Consider the following 27,042-nt stretch of genomic DNA (forward strand, 5'->3'; position numbering starts at 1 on the left):
AGCTTGTGCTTCTTCCAACCCAGCGTTTCCCATGATGTACTCTGCATATAAGTTAAATAAGCAGGGTGACAATATACAGCCTTGATGTACTCCTTTTCCTATTTGGAACCAGTCTGTTGTTCTATGTTCAGTTCTAACTGTTGATTCCTGACCTGCATATAGGTTTCTCAAGAGGCAGATCAGGTGGTCTGGTATTCCCATCCCTTTCAGAATTTTCCACAGTTTATTGTGACCCACACAGTCAAAGGCTTTGGCATAGTCAATAAAGCAGAAATAGATGTTTTTCTGGAACTCTCTTGCTTTTTCCATGATCCATCAGATGTTGGCAACTTGATCTCTGGTTCCTCTGCCTTTTCTAAAGCCAGCTTGAACATCTGGAAGTTCACGGTTCACCTATTGCTGAAACCTGGCTTGGAGATTTTTGAGCATTACTTTACTAGCATGTGATATGAGTGCAATTGTGTGGTAGTTTGAGCATTCTTTGGCATTGCCTTTCTTTGGGATTGGAATGAAAACTGACCTTTTCCAGTCCTGTGGCCACTGCTGAGTTTTCCAAATTTGCTGGCCTATTGAGTGCAGCACTTTCACAGCATCATCTTTCAGGATTTGAAATATCTCCACTGGAATCCCATCACTTCCACTAGCTTTGTTCCTAGTGATGCTTTCTAAGGCCCACTTGACTTCACATTCCAGGATGTCTGTCTCTAGGTGTGATTACACCATCATGATTATCTGGGTCATGAAGATCTTTTTTGTACAGTTCTTCCGTGTATTCTTGCCACCTCTTCTTAATATCTTCTGCTTCTGTTAGGTCCATACCATTTCTGTCCTTTATCGAGCCCATCTTTGCATGAAATGTCCCCTTGATATCTCTAATTTCTTTAAGAGATCTCTAGTCTTTCCCATTCTCTTGTTTTCCTCTATTCCTTTGCACTGTTCGCTGAGGAAGGCTTTCTTGTCTCTCCTTGCTATTCTTTGGAACTCTGCATTCAGATGCTTATATCTTTCCTTTTCTCCTTTGCTTTTCACTTCCCTTCTTTTCACAGCTATTTGTAAGGCCTCCTCAGACAACCATTTAGCTTTTTTGCATTTCTTTACCATGGGGACGGTCTTGATCCCTGTCTCCTGTATAATGTCACGAACCTCCGTCCATAGTTTATCATGCACTCTATCAGATCTAGGCCCTTAAATCTATTTCTCACTTCCACTGTACAATCATAAGGGATTTGATTTAGGTCATACCTGAATAGTCTAGTGGTTTTCCCCACTTTTTCAATTTAAGTCTGAATTTGGCAATAAGGAGTGCATGATCTGAGCCACAGTCAGCTCCTGGTCTTATTTTTGCTGACTGTATAGAGCTTCTCCATCTTTTCCCAAAGTATGTTTTGTACTTTTTAGGACTGTTATTCTTATTCAGCGATCCGTGGAAGTTTAACCTGATTCTGTGAAAAATGAAAGTAACCCCAAAGGAGATACAATTTTATATTGACTGAAACAGTAGCTGCTACCTCGGAAATGTAGTAAGTATCTTCCTTAAGCAAGGATTTTTTTTCTTTCTCTTGCTACAGAAACATCTGATACATAAGGTTAATATTTTTAGGTATCAACAGGAACATTTTTCTATATATATTTTTATTTCATAATAATATCTGTTATTGAGGACACTAATAGGATTTTCTGTACAAATGGCTATGAGGGTATAACAGAGGGTACTAAAGAGTATAGAGAAATCAATTCTTGGACATTTCAAATATTGAATTTAAGGCATTATGTCTGAATGAAAAGAAAACGCAAGATTAACCCAGGCCGGGGAGGGGGGGGGGGCAGTGCATTACATAATCAGGTGTTAGGAATTAGGATATGTAAATACAGCAAGAAAGTGTATCTCTGAGAAAAATTCCCCCTATTGTTAGCTACCCTGTGATGACCAGAATAAATTTCTGAAGAGTGAAAATCTCAGATAGTTTGGTAAGGTAGGCGGATTAACTTCCTCCCCAAAGATGTCCACATTCTAATCCCTGGACCCTGTGAATACATTATTTTACACTGAAAAGGAGCACTGCAGGTGTGATTAAGGATCTTGAAAAGGGGTTATAATCTTGGATCATCTTGATGGGCCAAATGTAAGCCCAATGGTTCTCCTAGAAGGGAACGAGGAGGATCAGAGTCAGTACCAATAGATAGGACAATGAATATAAGGAGGTTAGCATGATTTAAGGAATGAGTCATAAGCCAAGGAATTATGGTTATCATTCAGAGGCTGGAAAGAGCAACAAAATGGGTTCTCCTCTGAGACCTCTAAAAAGAACAACCCTGCTAGCATATTGATTTTGAATTTCTGATCTCCAGAACTGTAAGAAAATAAATGTGTATTGTTTTAAGCCACTAAATTTATTGTAAAGTATTACATCAGAGATCAAACCAGTCATTCTTAAGGAGATCAAACCAGTCAATCTTAAGGGAAATCAAACCTGAATACTTATCGGAAGAACTGATGCTGATGTTGAAACTCCAGCATTTGGTCATCTGATGTGAACAGCTGACTCATTGGAAAAGTACCTGATGCTGGGAAAGATTGAGAGCAGAAGGAGAAGAGGGCATCAGAGGACAAGATGGTTAGATGGCTTTGCCAATATAATGGACATGAACTTGGGCAAACTTCGGGAGATGGTGAGGGACAGGGAGGCCTGGCGTGCTGCAGTCCATTTGGTCACAAAGAGTTGGACATGACTGGGCAACTGAACAACAATATTACATCATTAACAGGAACTATTAATAACTAATTTGACAAAGACAAGCTGTACCATGATTCCAAGTAGAACATGTTGAGAAAACAAGATCTTTGAGCCCCCATTGACTGACTTGGAGTGGGAATACTAATTATGGAAAAACAATATTTTGATATTATGTTTCCTGTTACCTAGCCAAATGGATGCTAATAATAGAAATCAAGTTTAATTATAAACTAAGAAAGGGTGTTGCATTACTTAGCAGAGTTTCATTCCTACTAGTCTGACTCATTCTTTGGTTTGGTTAATCTAAGATATAATTTCAATAAAACAGATTTTTTAACTTATCTTAAATAGCTTATTGTCAGTTGTCTATCAGATCCCCTCCCTCCCCCACCGCCACAAAAAATAATATGTTCAAATATTTAAACTGAAACTAGCATTTCTAACAGAAAATTTCATCTCTCACCAGTAGACTAGGATAACAGAGCTTTTGCAGAAATAAGACGTTTAGAATTTGTCATTCAATTTCCAATTAAAGGAAGAATCCCCATGAGTTCCCTGAATGTCTTGTTAAGATTAAATCTTCAGTGGTTGTTTGCATTTGTTCCTTACTGTGTTATGGAAAGCATAAGATTGTTTGTTATAGTGAGGTGGTAATTTCTAAAATGACTTAGACAAAACAGCTATAAGAAACAATCTTCCTTAATTTAGGACTAAGAGCCAATTAATATACAAAAACAATATTAAGTAATAAGTTGTTGTTGTTCAGTCACTAAGTCACATCCAACTCTTTCTGATACCATGGACTTTATAGCACACCAGGCTTCCCTGTCCTTCAGTATCTCCCAGAGTTTGCTCAAATTCATGTTCATCACTGACTGTTGAGTCAGTGATGCTGTCTAACCATATCATCCTCTATTGTTGTAATGAGTATCTATCTTCAATTAATTTTCCCTTTTATGATGCAAAGTGACAACTCATTGGAAAAGACCCTGTTGCTGGGGAAAATTGAAGGCAAAAGGAGAAGAGGGTGGTAGAGGATGAGGTGATTAGATAGCATAATTGACTCAATAGACATGAATTTGAGGAAACTCTGAGAGATAGTGAAGTACAGGGAAGCTTGATATGCTGCAGTCCATGGAGTCTCAGAGAGTCAGACACGACTGAGTGACTGAACAACCATCAGTTCAGCTCAGTCGCTCAGTCATGTCCGACTCTTTGCAATCCCATGGACTGCAACACATCAGGCCTCCTATCAATTCCCAACTCCTTAAATTTACATATGAATGGAAACATATGAAATAGCTTATGTACTATTCATTTTTTAATATCTAATGGTCTTTTCTTCCTGAGGAGATACCCCTCATCCAAGGTAAGGAGCAGCGCTATGCTTTGCTGTAGAGCCATAAAGAGATACCCCATGACCAAGGTAAGAGAAACCCAAGCAAGACCGTAGGTGTTGTGAGAGGGCATCAGAGGGCAGACACACTGAAACCATAATTACAGAAAACTAGCCAATCTGATCACACAGACCACAGCCTTGTCTAACTCAATGAAACTAAGCCATGCCTTGTGGGGCCACCCAAGATGGGCAGGTCATGGTGAAGAGGTCTGACAGAATGTGGTCCACTGGAGAAGGGAATGGCAAGCCACTTCAGTATTCTTGCCTTGAGAACCTCATGAACAGTATGAAGAGGCAAAATGATAGGATACTTAAAGAGGAACTCCCCAGGTCGGTAGGTGTCCAATATGCTACTGGAGATCAGTGGAGAAATAACTCCAGAAAGAATGAAAGGATGAAGCCAAAGCAAAAACAATACCCAGTTGTAGATATGACTGGTGATAGAAGTAAAGTCCGATGTTGTAAAGAACAATATTGCATCAGTTGAGATCAGTTCAGTTGCCTGGTCATGGAAAACTCTTTGCGACCCCATGAACTGCAGCACGCCAGGCCTCCCTGTCCATCACCAGCTCCCAGGGTTCACTCAGACTCACATCCATCGAGTCAGTGATGCCATCCAGCCATCTCATCCTCTGTCGTCCCCTTCTCTTCTTGCCCCCAATCCCTCCCAGCATCAGGGTCTTTTCCAATGAGTCAACTCTTCGCATGAGGTGGCCAAAGTACTGGAGTTTCAGCTTTAACATCATTCCTTCCAAAGAAATCCCAGGGCTGATCTCCTTCAGAACGGACTGCTTGGATCTCCTTGCAGTTCAAGGGACTCTCAAGAGTCTTCTCCAACACCACAGTTCAAAAGCATCAATTCTTTGGCACTCAGCTTTCTTCACAGTCCAACTCTCAAATCCATACATGACTACTGGTAAAACCATAGCCTTGACTAGACGGATCTTTGTTGGCAAAGTAATGTCTCTGCTTTTGAATATGCTATCTAGGTTGGTCATAACTTTTCTTCCAAGGAGTAAGCATCTTTTAAAAAGCATCACTTTTAGAAAGCATCACTAGGAACAAAGCTAGTGGAGGTGATGGAATTCCAGTGGAGATATTTCAAATCCTGAAAGATGATGCTGTGAAAGTGATATACTCAATATGCCAGCAAATTTAGAAAACTCAGCAGTGGCCACAGGACTGGAAAAAGTCAGTTTTCATTCCAATCCCAGAGAAAAGCAATGCCAAAGAATGCTCAAACTACCACACAGTTGCACTCATCTCACATGCTAGTAAAGTAATGCTCAATATTCTCCAAGCCAGGCTTCAACAATACATGAACCGTGAACTTCCAGTTGGAAGCTATTCAAGCTGGTTTTAGAAAAGGCAGAGGAACCAGAGATCAAGTTGCCAACATCCGATAGACTATTGAAAAAGCAAGAGAGTTCCAGAAAAATATCTATTTCTGTTTTATTGACTATGCCAAAGCCTTTGACTGTGTGGATCACAATAAACTGTGGAAAATTCTGAAAGAGATGGGAATACCAGATCACCATTGCCTCTTGAGAAGTTTGTATGCAGGTCAGGAAGCAACAGTTAGAACTGGACATGGAACAACAGACTGGTTCCAAATAGGAAAAGGAGTGTGTCAAGGCTGTATATTGTCACCCTGCTTATTTAACTTATATGCAGAGTACATCATGAGAAACGCTGGGCTGGAAGAAGCACAAGCTAGAATCAAGATTGCCGGGAGAAATATCAATAACCTCAGATATGCAGATGACACCACCCTTATGGCAGAAAGTGAAGAGGAACTCAAAAGCCTCTTGATGAAAGTGAAAGAGGAGAGTGGAAAAGTTGGCTTAAAGCTCAACATTCAGAAAGCTAAGAACATGGCATCTGGTCCCATCACTTTATGGGAAATAGATGGGGAAACAGTGGAAACAGTGTCAGATTTATTTGGGGGGGCTCCAAAATCACAGCAGATGGTGATTGCAGCTATGAAATTAAAAGACTCTTACTCCTTGGAAGGAAAGTTATGACCAACCTAGATGGCATATTCAAAAGCAGGGACATTACTTTGCCAACAAAGGTCCATCTAGTCAAGGTGATGGTTTTTCCAGTGGTCATATATGGATGTGAGAGTTGGACTGTGAAGAAAGCTGAGCACCGAAGAATTGATGCTTTTGAACTGTGGTGTTGGAAAGACTCTTGAGAATCCCTTGGACTGCAAGGAGATACAACCAGTCCATTCTAAAGGGGATCAGTCCTGGGTGTTCTTTGAAAGCAGTGATACTATAGCTGAAACTCCAGTACTTTGGCCACCTCATGCGAAGAGTTGACTCTGTGGAAAAGACCCTGATGCTGGGAGGGATTGGGGGCAGGAGGAGAAGGGGATGAGAGAGGATGAGATGGCTGGATGGCATCACCGACTCTATGGACATGAGTCTGGGTGAACTCCAGGAGTTGATGATGGACAGGGAGGCCTGGCGTGCTGCGATTCATGGGGTCGCAAAGAGTTTGACACGACTGAGCGACTGAACTGAACTGAATGGCCTTTTCATTCCCATTAGTAAAAAATATATCCAAACCTCAGAAATGTAAACTTATCAACATTGTTTCTATTTTAAGTTTAATTTCAATATTCTGTAAAAAAAAACATTTTGTTTTGCTAAATCCTGTGTGACTCTCTTGCAACTGCATGGACTGTAGCCCCCTGGGCTCCTCTGTACATGGGATTTCCGAGGCAAGAATAGCGGAGTGGGTTGCCATTTCCTTCTCCAGGGGATATTCCTGACCCAGGGACTGAACCCATGTCTCCTGTATTGTAGGTAATTCTTTACCACTGAACCACCTGGGAAGCCCATAAAACATTTTAGTTCCAATTCAGTAAAGTTACAGCAGGTAGACGAGGGTAGATTTCCTAGAAAAGCATATATAGGTAGGAAAGGTTTGCAGAACTTCTAAAACACAATGGATATTATTTGTTATTGAACCTATTATTCGTTAACTTTTCAATCTATTCATGGGAGTTCTGAAGGCAAGAGTACTGAAGTGGTTTGCCATTCCCATCTCCAGTGGACCACGTTTTGTCAGAACTGTCCACCATGACCTATCCGTCTTGGGTGGCCCTACACAGGCATGGCTCATAGTTTCATTAAGACAAGGCTGTAGTCCATGATCAGTTTCATTAGTTTTGTCACTGTGGTTTTCATTCTGTCTGCCCTGGGATGAATAAGGATAAGAGGCTTATGGAAGCTTCCTGATGGGATAGACTACCTGAGGGGAGAACTGGGTCTTGTTCTGATGGGTGGGGCCATGTTCAGTTAATCTTAAAACTCAACATTCAAAAAACTAAGATCATGGCATCTGGTCCATCACTTCACTGCAAATAGATGGGGAAACAATGGTAACAGTGAAAAACTATTTTTGGGGGCTCCAAAATCACTGCAGATGGTGACTGCAGCCATGAAATTAAAAGACGTTTGCTCCGTGGAGGAAAAGTTATGACCAACCTAGACAGCATATTAAAAAACAGAGACATTACTTTACCAACAAAGGTCCATCTAGCCAAGGCTATGCTTTTTCCAGTAGTCACGTATGGATGTGAGTTTGGACTATAAAGAAAGCTGAGTGCTGAAGAATTGATGCTTTTGAACTGAGGTGCTGGAGAAGACTCTTGAGAGTGTCTTGGACTTCAGGGAGATCCAACCAGTCAATCCTAAAAGAAATCAGTCCTGAATATTCATTGGAAGGCCTGATGCTGAAACTCCAACACTTTGGCCACCTAATGTAAAGAACTGACTCATTGGAAAAGACCCTGATGCTGGGAAAGATTGAGGGAGGGAGGAGAAGGAGATGACAGAGGATGAGATGGCTGGATGGCATCACCAACTCGATGGTCACGAGTCTGAGCAAGCTCCGGGAGTTGGTGATGGACAGCGAAGACTGGCGGGGTGCAGTCCATGGGGTTACAAAGAGTCGAACGTGACTGAGCAACTGAACTGAACTGCTTTGTTAACTTATCTCCTCTGCCTGCTCTTGCAATGCACAAACCTATAGTCTATTTTCTACAGAGAAAAATGACAAGGATATGCTAAAAACAAAGTTATAAATCTTCAATGGTTTTCCAGTTCATAAGATCTTGATTACTTGCTCCCTTCCTGAAAACCATCTTATCCTGTAGTGTTTGACTACTTTTCTATACTTTAATCACATTGACCTTCTATCCAATAATTTTTATCTCATGGTTCCCCTTGTCAATTTTCCTGTGTTAAGAGCATTAATCTCTTTCAGAATATACCAACACTTTAATATGTTAATTAAAATATTAATTTCTGTAGCTCAGATGGCAATTAACTTTAGATATGCATTATATATAACAATATTATCTGAATACCTTGGAAAGAGTTTTGGAGTATTTCAAATATCCACTTGCACTTGTTTTATTTTCACAAAATAAAATAATATTGTACCTGTAGCTTAGAAATTGGTTGTATTCTTTTACTGAGGGAAGTATTATCTTAATGACAAAAACTGATTCCTATGGAAGGGAATGATAAAATAATCAAAAGCTTGTTATTCATGTAGTAATATATGTTTCTACATTTGTTTTAATAATATAGTCCTGTTGATTGACAGAGGTAGCAAGCATTTCATACAGAATCAGAACTTTCTATAGAGCTCAGATACAATTATTTTGCCAAAAATAAAAATCTAAATAAGATTATGACTTGTAATTTGTGTAGTTGTATATTAACAAGCTTAGAGAAAATTACTAATTTATAGCTTATAAGTAAAAATGAAATATTGAAATAAATATTTTTCAGATATTCCAATAATTTTATTAAAATTATAAAACTTAATCAAATTTTACTAAAATAAACAACCTAACCTTACACCTAAAGGAACTAGAGAAAGAAGAACAAATAAAACCCAAAGTTAGTAGAAGGAAAGAAACAAAGATCAGAGACAAATAAATAAAATAAAGACTAAAAAAACAATGGAAATGATCAATGAAACTAAAAGTTGGTTGTCTGAAATAGTAAACAAAATTGATAAACCTGTACCTAAACTCATCAAGAACAAAAGGGAGAGGGCCAGAGTCAGTAAAGTCATGAATGTAAAGTCATGAATGAAAAAGGGAAGTTACAATCATAAGAAATACAAAAGATCATAAGAAACTACTATGAAAACTATATGTCACCAAACTGTACAACATAGAAAAAAATAGGTGAATTCTTAGAAAAGTACTATCACCAAAGATTGAACCAGGAAGAAATAGAAAATATGGATAGACAAATTACCAGTAATGAAATTGAATCAGTAATTTAGAAACTCTGAACAAACAAAAGTCCAGGACCAGAAGTCTTCACAGATGAATTCTACCAAACATTTAGGGAAGAGTTAACCCCTATTCTCCTCAAACTATTCCAAAAAATTGCAGAGGATGAACATTTCTGAACTTATCCTATGAGGCCAGCATTACCATGATACCAAAACCAAAGATATAACACAAAAGAAATTACAGGACAATATTACTGATAAACAAAAATGCAAAAATCTTCAACAAAATTTTGGCACCCCAAATCCAACAATACACTGAAAAGTGTATACATTGTGATAAAGTGGGATTTAGCCCACAGAGGCAAAAATTTTTCAATATCTGTAAAACAATAAACATGATAATACCACATTAACAAATTGAAGAGTAAAATACATATGATCATCTCAACAGATGCAGAAACAGCTTTTTACAAAATTTAGCATCCATTTGTGATTAAGAAAATAAACTGTCAAGAAAGTGATGATACAGGGAACATACTTCAGCACAATAGGGTCTTTTATGACAAACCCACATCTAACATAATATTCAATGGTGAAGAGCTGAAAGCATCTCCTCTAAGATCTGGAACAGACAAGGATGTTCACTTTTTCCACTTTTATTCAAGATAGTTTTGGAAGTCCTAGCCCCAGCAATCACAAAAGGAAAAGAGATAAAGGAATCCAAATTGCAAAGGAAGGCATGAAACTGTTACTGTCAGAAGATTACTAGGAAAAGGAGTACATCAAGGCTGTATATTGTCACCCTGCTTATTTAACTTATATGCAGAGTACATCATGAGAAATGCTGGGCTGGAAGAAGCACAAGCTGGAATCAAGATTGCCGGGAGAAATATCAATAACCTCAGATATGCAGATGACACCACCCTTATGGCAGAAAGTGAAGAGGAACTAAAAAGCCTCTTGATGAAGGTGAAATAGGAGAGTGAAAAAGTTGGCTTAAAACTCAACATTCAGAAAACAAAGATCATGGCATCTGGTCCCACCACCTCATGGGAAATAGATGGGGAAATAGTGGAAACAGTGTCAGACTTTATGTTTTTGGGCTCCAAAATCAGTGCAGATGGTGACTGCAGCCATGAAATTAAAAGATGCTTGCTCCTTGGAAGGAAAGTTATGACAAATCTAGATAGCATATTGAAAAGCAGAGACATTACTTTGCCAACATAGGTCTGTCTAGTCAAGGCTATGGTTTTTCCTGTGGTCATGTATGGATGTGAGAGTTGGACTGTGAAGAAGGCTGAGTGCCAAAAGAATTGATGCTTTTGAACTGTGGTGTTGGAGAAGACTCTTGAGAGTCCCTTGGACTGCAAGGAGATCCAACCAGTCCATTCTGAAGGAGATCAGCCCTGGGATTTCTTTGGAAGGAATGATGCTAAAGCTGAAACTCCTCATGCGAAGAGTTGACTCATTGGAACAGACTCTGATGCTGGGAGGGATTGGGGCCAAGAGGAGAAGGGGACGACAGAGGATGAGATGGCTGGATGGCATCACTGACTTGATGGACGTGAGTCTGAGTGAACTCCGGAAGTTGGTGATGGACAGGGAGGCCTGGCGTGCTGCAATTCATGGGGTTGCAAAGAGTCAGACACGACTGAGCAACTGAACTGAACTGAACTGATAATGTACTTATAAAACATGATACTTATAAAATTGTAAGAGTTCATCAATGAATTTGTAAAGGAGAAGGATACAAAATTAATGCAGATAAAGCTGTTGCATTTCTATAAAGTAAAAACAAGCCATCAGAAAGGAAAATGAAGGAAACATGACAATTACCATTACATCAAAAAGAATAAAATACTTAGGATAAACGAACCTAAGGAGGTAAAAGAATGGTATTCAGCAACTATAAAACACTAATGAGAGAAATCAAAGACAACATAAACAGATGAAAAGGTATATAAAATTCTTAGACTGAAAGAATTATATTATTAAAATGGCCATACTATCCAAGGCAATCTACAGATTCAATGTGGTCCCTATCAATATATCAGCAGCACTTTTCAAAGAACTAGAAGAAACAATTTTAAAATTTGTATAGTAAAGACCTCAAAGAGCCAAAGCATTCATGAGAAAGAAGGTCAGAACTGGAGGAATCACAATTCTGACTGCAGACTATACTGCAAAGCTATGGTAATCAAAACTGTGGTGCTGGCACAAAAACAGACCAATAGATCAGTAGAACAGAATAGAGAGCCCAGAGATAAGCACTTATGCTCATTAAATCTATGACAAATGAGGTAAGAATATACAATGGAGAAAATATGGCCTCTTCAATAAGTTGTTCTGGGAAAACTGGACAGCTACATGTAAAAGAATAAAATTAGAACATTCTCTAATACCATGTACAAAAATAAACTTTAAATGGATGGATTAAAGACCTAAAAGTGAGACCAGAAACCATAAAACTTCTAGAGGAAAATATATGCAGAACACCCTTTGACATAAATCACAGCAATATTTTTTTGGATCTGTCTCCTAATGCAAAGGAAATAAAAGCAAAAGTAAACAAATGGGATCTAATTAAACTTAAAAACTTTTGCCCAGCAAGGAAAACCATTGACAAAATGAAAAGAGAACCTACAGAATGGGAGAAAATATTTGCAAATTTGTAACAGGTTTAGAAACTTTAGAAATCAAAAAGATATATATCAGAAACTGTATCAGGAAGTATAAACAAAAATAAAAGAAATAGTAATCCTTCAAGAAATATGAATTTTAATGAAATTTCCATTTCAGTACCACAATTCTTATCAAGTCATAGTCAAATAGTCAACTTTGTTTCATTGCCCATTTAAAATATATTTCTGTGGTTAGCATGACAGATATTTAGTTAACATTTGAAAAGTGAAAGTGTTAGTTGCTCAGCTGTGTCCAACTCTTTGTGACCCCATGGACTGTAGCCCACCGGGTCCCCTGTCCATGGAATTCTCCAGGCAAGAATACTGGACAGGGTTGCCATTCCCTTCTCTAGGGGATCTTCCCAAGCCAGGGATCGAAGCTGGGTCTCTCACATCACATTCAGATTCTTTATTGTCATCGTACATGAGATTTTATTTGATGACAATATTTTAAATACCATAAATAATAATGAAGTCAGAAAAAGTTCCCATTTGGGCACACTGCATTTATTCTTTGCCATATAGTTTAAGTAGTACCTTGATATAGACACTTCTTATCATTGACTATATGATGTCATAAATAAAATGAGAGATAAAAAATTTAAATTGTATATAAAGTTGTGAAAATAAAATACCTTGATGTAATCAACTATCACTTTTAAAATGTAAAATTCAGAACCCATATAAGTAATATGATAGAATATTTGTCACAAACTTATTCAAAAGTCAAAATTAAAAACAACTAAAACCTGTATGCTTACTGTAACCATTGTCATATTAATATATTATATATAGTTTAGTAAAAGTAATTTTAAACCATATAATTGTAGAGCATGCCTGGACACAAATTAGGACAAGCAAAATCTATGTTTGAGTCATAATAGATTCCAGATGGCTTTATTAAGTGACAAAAATGTTAACTGAATGAAAGATAATAGCTATAATAAGGAGCTAGATTCTAACTTCAGATTAAATTTCTCTTGGATGTGCTATCTTCCCTGTGGTTTTCTACTTGGAAGTCACAATTAGTTTATTATTGCTTAACAGCAGGAGGCTTTCTGAAATTCAATTTTGTGACGATCTGGAACTCTTTGATTGTTCTCTAGGACTACTTTATAAAGCTTTGAGTTTTAATATTTTTAACTTGATGCAATTTTACAAATTAAACTACATATTAAGTGTAGTAAGAAAGTTCACTATTTAAGCAATTCTTCACAGGACCCTTTTAGAAGATATGCATTTTTTCCATGACAATTTACATTATTTCGTGCCAAATTGCAGGTGATCAGCATTTGCCCTTTTAAATCTCTCTATCAGATAGTGTTTAAAATGGTACAATGCATATTCAAAGTTTGAAATGCAAGTACTTATGGTGCTTGCCGTTACTAACCCTAACATAAAATGTAAACAGGATTCAAAATATTGCATATCAATCCTATTGTGTTAGTGCTCATCCACTAATCCTTGTGTGATAGTATTATGTGTCAGCTTGAGTAGTTCATGGTACTGTTATCTAATGTATTTTGATAATGTGATAATGTAAGTCTCATGGAATCAGTTGAAAACCTTAATAGCAAAATCTGAGGTTTCCAAGAGAAGAAATTCTGTCTCAGCTTCCAGCCTAGCTGACCTTATAATTTTAAATTCAATACTGAAACATCAAGCCCATCTGGGTTTTAGGCTTGCCAACCTGCCCCACAGATTTTCAACTTGTCATCCTTACAACTGCATGAGCTAATTCCTTAAATTAAAACTCACCTCTAATCCTCTTACCCACTCTTTCTCAAGATATCTATATACATAGATGTATAGATAGATATAGATCTCCTATGATATCTATATGGAGAAAGCAATGACACCCACTCCAGTACTGTTGTCTGGAAAATCCAGTGGATGGAGGAGCCTGGTAGGCTGCAGTCCATGGGGTCGCTAAGAGTCGGACATGACTGAGCGACTTCATTTTCACTTTTCACTTTTGTGCATTGGAGAAGGAAATGGCAACCCACTCCATGTTCTTGCCTGGAGAATCCCAGGGACGGGGGAGCCTGGTGGGCTGCCATCTATGGGGTCGCACAGAGTCGGACACGACTGAAGAAACTTAGCAACAGCAGTAGCAGTATTGTATCTATATACATATATTATACATTATGATTATTTATATAGTTATAGTTAAAATTATGTTATACCTATGACATAATATATAATCTATAATATACATACATTTTATATATTCTATTATATACTTATAGGAATACTTGGTGGCTCAGACAGTAAAGAATACACCTGCAATGCAGGAGACCCAGGTTTCCTCCCTGGGTTGGGAAGATCCCCTGGAGAAGTGAATGGCTACCCACTCTAATATTCTTGCCTGAAGAATTCCATGGACAGAGGACCCTAGCAGTCCATTGTCCATGGGGGTCACAAAAAGTTTATTTATCCAAATTTCATATACATACTAGGATATATATATATATATATATATGCCAATACATACATATGTTTTTTTTTCTGAGAACCCTAATATACTCTTGCAATCATTAATCTGTTCTCCAGTTCAATAGTTTTATAATTTTATTATTTCAAGAATACTATATGAATGGAAGCATACAGTATGTACTCTTATTATAATCAGATTGTTTTATATATTATCTTATTATAATCTTATTGAAATCTTCATTATACTCAGCATAATTCAGGAGATTCATCTAGTTTTTGTGTCTATCAATACTTTCCTTTTTACTGCTGAGTAGTATTCCATAGTATAGACATAACTCATTCTGTTCATGAACTTACCCATTTAAGGACATCTGGTTTGTTTCAAGTTTGGGGATATTATGAATAAAGTAGCTATGGAAAGTGAAAGTGAAGTCACTCAGTCGTGTCTGACTCTTTTTGATCCCATGGACTGCAGCCTACCAGGCTCCTCTGTCCATGGGATTTTCCAGGCAATAGTACTGGAGTGGATTGCCATTTCCTTCTCCAGGGGATCTTCCCAACCCAGGGATTGAACCTAGGTCTCCCACATTGTAGACGGACACTTTACCGTCTGAGCCACCAGGGAAGTCCTAACTGTGGAAACTTCTGTACAATTATATATGTGAGCATAAATCATTACGTCTCTGAGAGAAATGCTCAGGAGATTGATTCTGGTTTCATATAGTAGCTACAAGTTTAGGTGAGTAATAAGCTGCCTACCTCTTTTCCAGAATAACTTGATTGCATTATGATTAATATAAAAGTGATCCAGGTTCTCAGTATTCTCACCAGTGCTTGATTTGTCACTACTTTTTAAAATTTCATTTTAGTCATTCTGATTGGTTTATAGTACTATAGGAATGCATCTTTGACTTGAATTTTTCCTAGTGGCAAATGATGCTGAACATCTCTTTATGTTATTTGTCATCTCTCTGCCTCCTCAAAAAGCAGGAGACTGATTTCATTCACTTTACTTTTCCATTTCAAAATTGTTTTAGCTATTGTACTTCTTTTACTTTCAATATAAATGTTAGAGTGATCTTGCCTTATCTACAAAGTATCTGACTGGGCTTCTAACAGTAGTTATAGGAAGCTTATGTGTAAACTTGGAGAGAAGTGATGTATTTACTATGCTGAAATTTCCAATCCTTGAGGATAGTCTGTTTCTCCATTTATTACATTTCCTTTGATTTCTTTTATCCGAACCTTTTGGTTCAGCATGCAGTTTAGTTCAGTAACTCAGTCATGTCCCATTCTTTGCGACCCCGTGGACTGCAGCAAGCCAGGCTTCCCTGTCCATCACCAACTCCCAGAGCTTGCTCAAACTCATGTCCATCAAGTAGGTGATACCATGCAAGTCCCACATATATTCTCTTAGATTTACAACTGAATATTTTTTTCCCTTGAATGATAGTCATGTTTGAATGGATGTATGTTGATCTTGTCCCCTGAGACCTTGTTAAACACTTATTATTTTAGGAATTTTAAGATAGATAACCAGATTTTCTACATAAAATATCATTTCAGGAGAGGCAGTCCTAAGATGGCAGAGGAATAGGATGGGGAGACCACTTTCTCCCCCACAAATTCATCAAAAGAACATTTAAATGCTGAGTAAAATCCACAAAACAACTTCTGAATGCCGGCAGAGGACATCAGGCATCCAGAAAAGCAGCCCATTGTCTTAGAAAGGAGGTAGGAAAAATATAAAAGACAAAAAAAGAGACAAAAGAGGTAGGGACGGAGCTCCATCCTGGGATGGGAATCTTAAAAAGAGAGAAGTTTCCAAACACCAGGAAACACTCTCACTGCCAAGTCTGTGCGGAGCCTTGGAAGCACAGAGGGCAACATAATAGGGAGGAAAAATAAATAAATAATTAAAACCCACAGATTACGAGCCCAACAGTAACCCCCAGCAGAGAAGCAGCATAGACACCTGCGCCCGCCACTAGCAAGCTGGGGCTGGGCAGGGAGGCGCAGGCTGCATTGCTTAGAGTAAGGATCGGGCCTGAATGCCCCCGAGGGTAATCAGAGCGAACCAATTTGGGCTAGCAAACCAGACTGTGGGATAGCTACGACACAAAAAGCCTTAAGACACTGCCAGGCCCGTGCCCAGAACAAAGGGTGGAACAGAACTAGCTGGCCATAGACCATCCCCCTCCGGTGACAGGCAGCCAGAGCCAGAAGGGGGCAATCGCAGCCCCAGAGAGACATTATCTACCAAACTGCAAGCAGGCTTCTTTGCTTACTAAGACTTCTTGGGGTTCTGGACAGTCATCTGCCTGAGAAGGTGCGCCAGTTGTACACCCAGAAAACCAAGAGGCAGGGATGGGAGAGGCGATAAGTCGCAGTAACCGCGCTCACCAAACACCTCATCACCCGAGCTGCTCGGAGCTGGGAAGGGCACAAAATGCAGGCCCAATGGAGTCTGCGCCTCTGAGGACTACCTGAGTGCCTGAACCTGAGCGGCTTAGACCTGGGAGGTGCATGCAGCCCAGGGCCGGCCTCGGACGGTTCCTGGCAGAGCAACCTAGAGCCTGAGCTGTGTGGGCAGGGAGGGTGCATGAGTTGTGAGCAGGGGCAGGCCCAGTGTGGCTGAGACACCATGAGCACATGCCAGTGTTATTTGTTTGCAGCGTCCCTCCGTCCCCACAGCGCGACTGAACAAGTAGGCCTAAAAAAGTGTCCACCACCGCCCCCTTGTGTCAGGGTGCAAATCAGACACTGAAGAGACCAGCAAACAGAAGCTAAAACCAAGGGAACCACCTTGGAAGTGACAGGTGCAATAGATTAAAACCCTGTAGTTAGTACCGACTACACAGGAAGGGGCCTATAGATCTTGAGAAAGATAAGCTGGACCAAGAAAGTATCCAAAAATGAATTGACCCCACACTGCCCACAACAACACCAGAGAAAGTCCTAGATATATTTTTACTATTTTTATGATCATTATTTTCTTTTTTTTTGTTTTTTTAAACGTTTAAAAAATTTTAAGTCCTCTATTACTCCTTTAATTTTCATTTTTATAACCTACTATTACTTTTCAAAAAAAAAGATTATTTTTAAAGCAAACTTCATATATATATATATTTTAATGTCCTTTGTGACTTTATTTTTCTTCTTCTTTTCTTTAATATTGTATTTTTGAAAATCCAACCTCTACTCTAGAATTTTAATCTTTGCTTTTTGGTATTTGTTATCAATTTTGTACCTTTAAGAACCCAATCTTCAGTACTTGTTTTTACTTGAGAGTGAGATTACTGGCTTGACTGCTCTCTCGCCCTTTGGACTCTCCTTTCTCTCCACTAGGTCACCTTTGTCTCCTCCCTCCCCCTTCTCTTCTCTACCCAACTCTCTGAATCTCTGTGTATTCCAGATGGTGGAGGACACTTAGGGAACTGATTACTGACTGGATCTGTCTCTCTCCTTTTCATTCCCCACTTTTATCCTCCTGGCAACCTCTGTCTCCTTCCTCCCTCTTTTCTTCTCTGTATAACTCCATGAACATCTCTGAGTGGTCCAGACTGTGGAGTGCACATAAAGAAGTGACTACTAGCTAGCTTTCTCTCTCCTCTTTTGATTCCACCTCATCTCATTCGGGTCACCTCTAACCCCCTCCTCCCTCTTCTCTTCTCCATGTGACTCTGTGAACCTCTCTGGGTGTCCCTCACTGTGGAGAAACTTTTCATCTTTAACCTAGATGTTTTATCAACGGTGTTGTATAGAAGGAGAAGTCTTGAGACTACTGTAAAAATAAGACTGAAAATCAGAAGCAGGAGACTCAAGTCCAAATCCTGAGAACATCAGAGAACACCTGACTCCAGGGAACATTAAGCAATAGGAGCTCATCAAACGCCTCCATACCTACACTGAAACCAAGCAGCACCCAAGGGCCAACAAGTTCCAGAGCAAGACATACCACGCAAATTCTCCAGCAACACAGGAACACAGCCCTGAGCTTCAATATACAGGCTGCCCAAAGTTACTCCAAATCCATTGACATCTCATAACTCATTACTAGACACTTCATTGCACTCCAGAGAGAAGAAATCCAGCTCCACCCACCAGAACACCGACACAAGCTTCCCTAACCAAGAAACCTTGACAAGCCACTGATACAACCCCACCCACAGAGAGGAAACTCCATAATAAAGAGAACTCCACAAACTGCCAGAATACAGAAAGACCACCCCAAACTCAGCAATATAAACAAGATGAAGAGACAGAGGAATACCCAGCAGGTAAAGGAACAGGATAAATGCCCACCAAACCAAACAAAAAAGGAAGAGATAAGGAATCTACCTGATAAATAATTCTGAATAATGATAGTGAAAATGATCCAAAATCTTGAAATCAAAATGGAATCACAGATAAATAGCCTGGAGGCAAGGATTGAGAAAATGCAAGAAAAGTTTAACAAGGACCTAGAAGAAATAAAAAAGAGTCAATATATAATGAATAATGCAATAAATGAGATCAAAAACACTCTGGAGGTAACAAATAGTAGAATAACAGAGGCAAAAGATAGGATTAGTGAATTAAAGGATAGAATGGTAGAAATAAATGAATCAGAGAGGAAAAAAGAAAAACGAATTAAAAGAAATGAGGACAATCTCAGAGACCTCCAGGACAATATTAAACACCACAACATTCAAATCATAGGAGTTCCAGAAGAAGAAGACAAAAAGAAAGACCATGAGAAAATACTTGAGGAGATAATAGTTGAAAACTTCCCTACAATGGGGAAGGAAATATTCACCCAAGTCCAAGAAACCCAGAGAGTCCTAAACAGGATAAACCCAAGGCAAAACACCCCAAGACACATATTAATCAAATTAACAAAGATCAAACACAAAGAACAAATATTAAAAGCAGCAAGGGAAAAACAACAAATAACACACAAGGGGATTCCCATAAGGATAACAGCTGATTTTTCAATAGAAACTCTTCAGGCCAGGAGGGAATAGCAAGACATACTTAAAGTGATGAAAGAAAATAACCTATAGCCCAGATTACTGTAGCCAGCAAGGATCTCACTCAAATATGAAGGAGAAATCAAAAGCTTTACAGACAAGCAAAAGCTGAGAGAATTCAGCATCACCAAACCAGCTCTCCAACAAATGCCAAAGGATATTCTCTAGACAGGAGACACAAAAACGGTGTATAAACTCGAACCCAAAACAATAAAGTAAATGGCAATGGGATCATACTTATCAATAATTACCTTAAATGTAAATGGGTTGAATGCCCCAACCAAAAGACAAAGACTGGCTGAACGGATACAAAAACAAGACCCCTACATATGTTGTCTACAAGAGACCCACCTCAAAACAGGGGACACATACAGACTGAAAGTGAAGGGCTGGAAAAAGATATTCCATGCAAATAGAGATCAAAAGAAAGCAGGAGTAGCAATACTCGTATCAGATAAAATAGACTAAAACAAAGGCTGTGAAAAGAGACAAAGAAGGACACTACATAATGATCAAAGGATCAATCCAAGAAGAAGATATAACAATTATAAATATATATGCACCAACATAGGAGCACCACAATATGTAAGACAAATACTAACAAGTATGAAAGGGGAAATTAACAATAACACAATAATAGTGGGAGACTTTAATACCCCCACTCACACCTATGGATAGATCAACTAAACATAAAATTAACAAAGAAACACAAACTTTAAATGATACAATAGACCAGTTAGACCTGATTGATATCTATAGGACATTTCATCCCAAAACAATGAATTTCACCTTTTTCTCAAGCACACGTGGAACCTTTTCCAGGATAGATCACATCCTGGGCCATAAATCTAGCCTTGGTAAATTCAAAAAAATTGAAATCATTCCAAGCATCTTTTCTGACCACAATGCAGTAAGATTAGATCTCAATTACAGGAGAAAAACCATTAAAAATTCCAACATATGGAGACTGAACAACACGTTGCTGAATAACCAACAAATCACAGAAGAAATAAAAAAAGAAATCAAAATATGCATAGAAATGAATGAAAATGAAAACACAACAACCCAAAACCTGTGAGACACTGTAAAAGCAGTGTTAAGGGGAAAGTTCATAGCAATACAGGCATACCTCAAGAAACAAGAAAAAAGTCAAATAAAGGACCTAACTCTACACCTAAAGCAACTAGAAAAGGAAGAAATGAAGAACCCCAGAGTTAGTAGAAGGAAAGAAATCTTAAAAATTAGGGCAGAAATAAATGCAAAGAAAAAACAAAGGAGACCATAGCAAAAATCAACAAAGCCAAAAGCTGGTTCTCTGAAAGAATAAATAAAATTGACAAACCATTAGTCAGACTCATCAAGAAACAAAGGGAGAAAAATCAAATCAATAAAATTAAAAACGAAAATGGAGAGATCACAACAGACAACACACAAATACAAAGGATCATAAGAGACTACTATCAGCAATTATATGCCAATAAAATGGACAACGTGAAAGAAATGGACAAATTCTTAGAAAAGTACAACTTTCCAAAACTGAACCAGGAAGAAATAGAAAATCTTAACAGACCCATCATAACCACAGAAATTGAAACTGTAATCAGAAATCTACCAACAAATAAAAGCTCAGGTCCAGATGGCTTCAGAGCTGAATTCTACCAAAAATTTAGAGAAGAGCTAACACCTATCCTACTCAAACTCTTCCAGAAAATTGCAGAGGAAGTTAAATTTCCAAACTCATTCTATATGGCCACCATCACCCTAATACCAAAACCTGACAAAGATGCCACAAATAAAGAAAACTACAGGCCAATATCACTGATGAACATAGATGCAAAAATCCTTAATAAAATTCTAGCAATCAGAATTCAACAACACATTAAAAAGATCATACACCATGACCAAGTGGGCTTTATCCCAGGGATGAAAGGATTCTTCAATATCCGCAAATCAATCAATGTAATACACCACATTAACAAATTGAAACATAAAAGCCATATGATTATCTCAATAGATGCAGAGAAAGCCTTTGACAAAATTCAACACCATTTATGATAAAAACGCTCCAGAAAGCCGGAATAGAAGGAACATATCTCAGCTGAAACTCCAGTACTTTGGCCACCTGATGTGAAGAGTTGAGTCATTGGAAAAGACTCTGATGCTGGGAGGGATTGGGGGCAAGAGGAGAAGGGGACGACAGAGGATGAGATGGCTGGATGGCATCACTTACTCGATGGACGTGAGTCTGAGTGAACTCCGGGAGTTGGTGATGGACAGGGAGGCCTGGCGTGCTGCGATTCATGGGGTCGCAAAGAATTGAACACAACTGAGTGACTGATCTGATCTGATCTGACCTCAACGTAATAAAAGCTGTATATGACAAACCCACAGCAAACATTATCCTCAATGATGAAAAATTGAAAGCATTTCCCCTAAAGTCAGGAACAAGACAAGGGTGTCCACTCTCACCACTACTATTCAACATAGTTTGGGAAGTTTTGGCCACAGCAATCAGAGCAGAAAAAGAAATAAAAGGAATCCAAATTGGAAAGGAAGAAGTAAAACTCTCACTGTTTGCAGATGACATGATCCATTACACAGAAACCCTAAAGACTCCACCAGAAAATTACTAGAGCTAATCAATGAATATAGTAAAGTTGCAGGATATAAAATCAACACACAGAAATCCCTTGCATTCCTATACATTAATAATGAGAAAATAGAGAAAGTAAGGAAACAATTCCATTCACCATTGCAACGAATAGAATAAAATACTTAGGAATATATCTACCTAAAGAAAATAAATACCTATATATATAAAACTATAAAACACTGATGAAAGAAATCAAAGAGGACACTAATAGTGAAGAAATACACCATGTTCATGGATCGGAAGAATCAATATAGTGAAAATGAGTATACTACCCAAAGCAATCTATAGATTCAATGCAATCCCTATCAAGCTAACAATGGTATTTTTCACAGAACTAGAACAAATAATTTCACAATTTGTATGGAAATACAAAAAGCCTTGAATAGCCAAAGCAATCTTGAGAAAGAAGAATGGGACTGGAGGAATCAACCTGCCTGACTTCAGGCTCTACTACAAAACCACAGTCATCATGACAGTATGGCACTGGCACAAAGACAGAAATATAGATCAATCAAACAAATTAGAAAGCCCAGAGATAAACCCACACACAAATGGACACCTTATCTTTGACAAAGGAGGCAAGAATACACAATGGAGAAAAGGCAATCTCTTTAACAAGTGGTGCTGGGAAAACTGGTCAACCACTTGTAAAAGAATGAAACTAGAACACTTTCTAACACCATATGCAAAAATAAACTCAAATGGATTAAAGATCTAAACATAAGACCAGAAACTATAAAACTCTTAGAGGAGAACATAGGCAAACACTCTCTGACATATATCACAGCAGGATCCTCTATGACACACCTCCCAGAATATTGGAAATAAAAGCAAAAATAAACAAATGGGATCTAATTAAAATTAAAAGCTTCTGCACAACAAAAGAAACTATAAACAAGGTGAAAAGACAGCCTTCAGAATGGAATAAAATAATAGCAAAGGAAGCAACTGACAAACAACTAATCTCAAAAATATACAAGCAACTAGCTCAATTCCAGTGTTCTTGCCTGGAGAATCCCAGGGACGGGGGAGCCTGGTGGGCTGCCGTCTATGGGGTCGCACAGAGTTGGACACAACTGAAGTGACTTAGCAGCAGCAGCTCAATTCTGGAAAAATAAACAACCCAATAAAAAAATGGGCCAAAGAACTAAATAGACTTTTCTCCAAAGAAGACATACAGATGGCTAACAAACACATGAAAAGATGCTCAACATCACTTATTATCAGAGAAATGCAAATCAAAACCACAATGAGGTACCATTTCACGCCAGCCAGAATGGCTGTGATCCAAAAGTCTACAAGAAATAAATGCTGGAGAGGATGTGGAGAAAAGGGAACCCTCTTACACTGTTGGTGAGAATGCAAACTAGTACAGCCACTATGGAGAACAGTGTGGAGATTCCTTAAAAAACTGGAAATAGAACTGCCATATGACCCAGCAATCCCACTGCTGGGCATACACACCAAGGAAACCAGAATTGAAAGAGACACGTGTACCCCAGTGTTCATTGCAGCACTGTTTATAATAGCCAGGACATGGAAGCAACCTAGATATCCATCAGCAGATGAATGGATAAGAAAGAGTGGTACATATACACTATGGAGTATTACTCAGCCATTAAAAAGAACACATTTGAACCAGTTCTAATGAGGTGGATGAAACTTGAGCCTATTATACAGAGTGAAGTAAGCCAGAAAGAAAAACACCAATACAGTATACTAATGCATAGATATGGAATTTAGAAAGATGGTAATGACAACCCTGTATGCGAGACAGCAAAAGAGACACAGATGTATAGAACAGTGTTTTGAACTCTGTGGGAGAGCGAGGGTGGGATGATTTGGGAGAATGGCATTAAAACATGTATAATACCATATAAGAAACGAATCGCCAGTCCAGGTTCGACGCAGGATACAGGAAGCTTGGGGCTGGTGCACTGGGATGACCCAGAGGGATAGTATGGGGAGGGAAGTGGGAGGGGGGTTCAGGATTGGGAACACATGTACACCTGTGGTGGATGCATATTGATGTATGGCAAAACCAATACAATATTGTAAAGTAAAAAATAATAATAACAATAAAAAATAAAAAAAATAATTTCAACAAATATACTCATTTTATCTCTTCCCTTATAATCTGTATACTTCTTATATCATTTTATTCTTTTCTTTCACTCACGTACCATGTGGAATAAGAGTGATGAGAATAGACATCTCATTTCTGTTGTTAGTGGGGAAGCCTTCAGTCTTTCATCCTTAAGTATCAATAAAATGCTAGGTATAGAGTTTTTTTCTGGATGTTCTTTATCAAGTTAAAGTTCTCTCTATACCTAACTTGCTTATGGTTTTATCATGAGTGAGTGTTGAATTTTGGGAAGTGCCTCTTCATCAGTTGACATGATTGTGTGCTTTTTCTTGTTTTGATTTTTAATATAGTGGATTACCTTGATTTTAAAATATTTGACCAGCCTCACAGACTTGGAATAAATCCCAATTATATAATTATTATAACACTGGGGAATTATTTTTATATATTGCTGAATTATGTTTGCTAATAATCATTGAGGGTTTTTCTATATTCTAAAGGCATATGATATTAAGGGGTTTTTTTTTTTGGTCAAATGTTTGCATCAGAGTGATACTAGTTTCACAGAAAGAATTGAAACATATTGCCTTCACTTCCTTTGAATAAAAAACTTTTTTGAGCAATTCTTAAAACTTAAAACACCAGAGAATTGTTCATTTTCCCCCTATTTATCTTTCTAATAAACTTTTAGTTATCCTTCCTAGAAGAATATCTCTTTAAAACTGGAATTTGTTTGCCCTTAATCCAACATTTGTTTGCCCCAAAAGTCTAGCTTCTATAAGATATATGGCAATTTATTCTATATTAAATATAAAAAGTGATATTTCTATTTTTATATAAATGGAAACTAAGGCTTACATTGGATTAATGTAATGCAAAAAAAAAAACTTTGAAACTGATAAATATAACAATTATGGAATCTTTGGGAAAATAACTTTGCTATATTTAAAATAAATTATTTAGAAAGAGTTGATTCAGAACTCCAGTTGCATTTTTTAATATAAGACTATTTGAAGACTATATTAGGTTTCCCAGGTGCCACTAGTAGTAAGAATTCGCCTGCCAATGCAGGAAACACATGAGATGTGGGTCCAATCCCTGGAGAAGGAAATGGCAACCCACTCCAGTATTCTTTCCTAGAAAATTCCATGGATAGAGGAGCCTGGAAGTCCATGGAGTTGCAAAAAATTCATATAGAAGACTATATTAAGGTAAAATAGATAAGGAGGTAGCAGATAAAATATCCTAAGACAAGAGAGTAGCACATTCAAAGTACAGAGCCTTGAGAGAAAGTCAAGAACTTGCAATTATTCGGTTAAGCTGGTCCTCAATGATTTTACTGAGTGCTGGTAGGAAGGGGTTATGGTTAGAAACTCCATAGCATTTGATTCTCTATGCTTTGGCCTAGGCCTGATTTATATTCTCTCAATAAATAAACATCTTTTTCCTTTTATTTCAAAGCCTCTGCACCTTATTTTTTAACTTTTATTTATTTATTATTATTTTTTTTTTTGGCCACACCACATATGGGATCTAGTTCCCTGACCAGGGATGGAACCCAAGCCCCCTTCATTGCTGAGTCTTAACCACTGGACCAACAGGGAGGTCCCTGAACTTTTTGTTTTGTCTGTTTTGACCACTAGAATTTGGGGCTAATTTCTTCTCATCATCATTTCTTTTCATCATTCAAGTCTCAATGATCAGTTCTTGACAGGGGTCTATCCTAATCACCTTATCTAAAGATATTTTTGATTCCCATCACATTGTTTTAATGTATTACTATTAGAGCACTTCCAACTATTTTAAACTAACTTAGTCATTTACTAATAGGTTTATTATCTCTCCTCACATATAAAATGTGTATAATATAGGAGGAGGGCTCTCATCTAACTTAAGTTCTAGACCTCTAATCACTTTAAAAATCGCCACCACAGCTTAGTCTATGAAGGACACTTCCCAGGTAACAGTGATAAAGAATCTGCATGCCAATGCAAGAGATGCAAAAGACATGGGTTCAATCCCTGGGTCAGGAAGAAATCCTAGAGTAGGAAATAGCAACCCACTCCAGGATTCTGGCCTGGAAAATTCTGTAGACAAAAGGAGACTGGTGGGTTACAGTCCATGGGAACATAAAGAGTCAGACATAACTGAGAAAATGAACACACAGAATATATAAACTATGAAAAAAAATGTGAATAAAATGAATGTAATACAAATAAATTATGAGGTTCCTTGCATATTTATCTAAGGAATCTTGAATATTACTTTAGGTTCAGTGATCAGATCAGATCAGATCAGATCAGTCACTCAGTCGTGTCCGACTCTTTGAGACCCCATGAATCGCAGCACGCCAGGCCTCCCTGTCCATCACCAGCTCCCGGAGTTCACTGAGACTCACGTCCATCGAGTCAGTGATGCCATCCAGCCATCTCATCCTCTGTCGTCCCCTTCTCCTCTTGCCCCCAATCCCTCCCAGCATCAGAGTCTTTTCCAATGAGTCAACTCTTCACATGAGGTGGCCAAAGTACTGGAGTTTCAGCTTTAACATCATTCCTTCCAAAGAAATCCCAGGGCTGATCTCCTTCAGAATGGACTGGTTGGATCTCCTTGCAGTCCAAGGGACTCTCAAGAGTCTTCTCCAACACCACAGTTCAAAAGCATCAATTCTTCGGCGCTCAGCCTTCTTCACAGTCCAACTCTCACATCCATACATGACCACAGGAAAAACCATAGCCTTGACTAGACGGACCTTTGTTGGCAAAGTAATGTCTC

The sequence above is a fragment of the Bos indicus genome, chromosome 14, assembly GCF_029378745.1.
Source record: "Bos indicus isolate NIAB-ARS_2022 breed Sahiwal x Tharparkar chromosome 14, NIAB-ARS_B.indTharparkar_mat_pri_1.0, whole genome shotgun sequence".
Lineage (NCBI taxonomy): Eukaryota > Metazoa > Chordata > Mammalia > Artiodactyla > Bovidae > Bos > Bos indicus.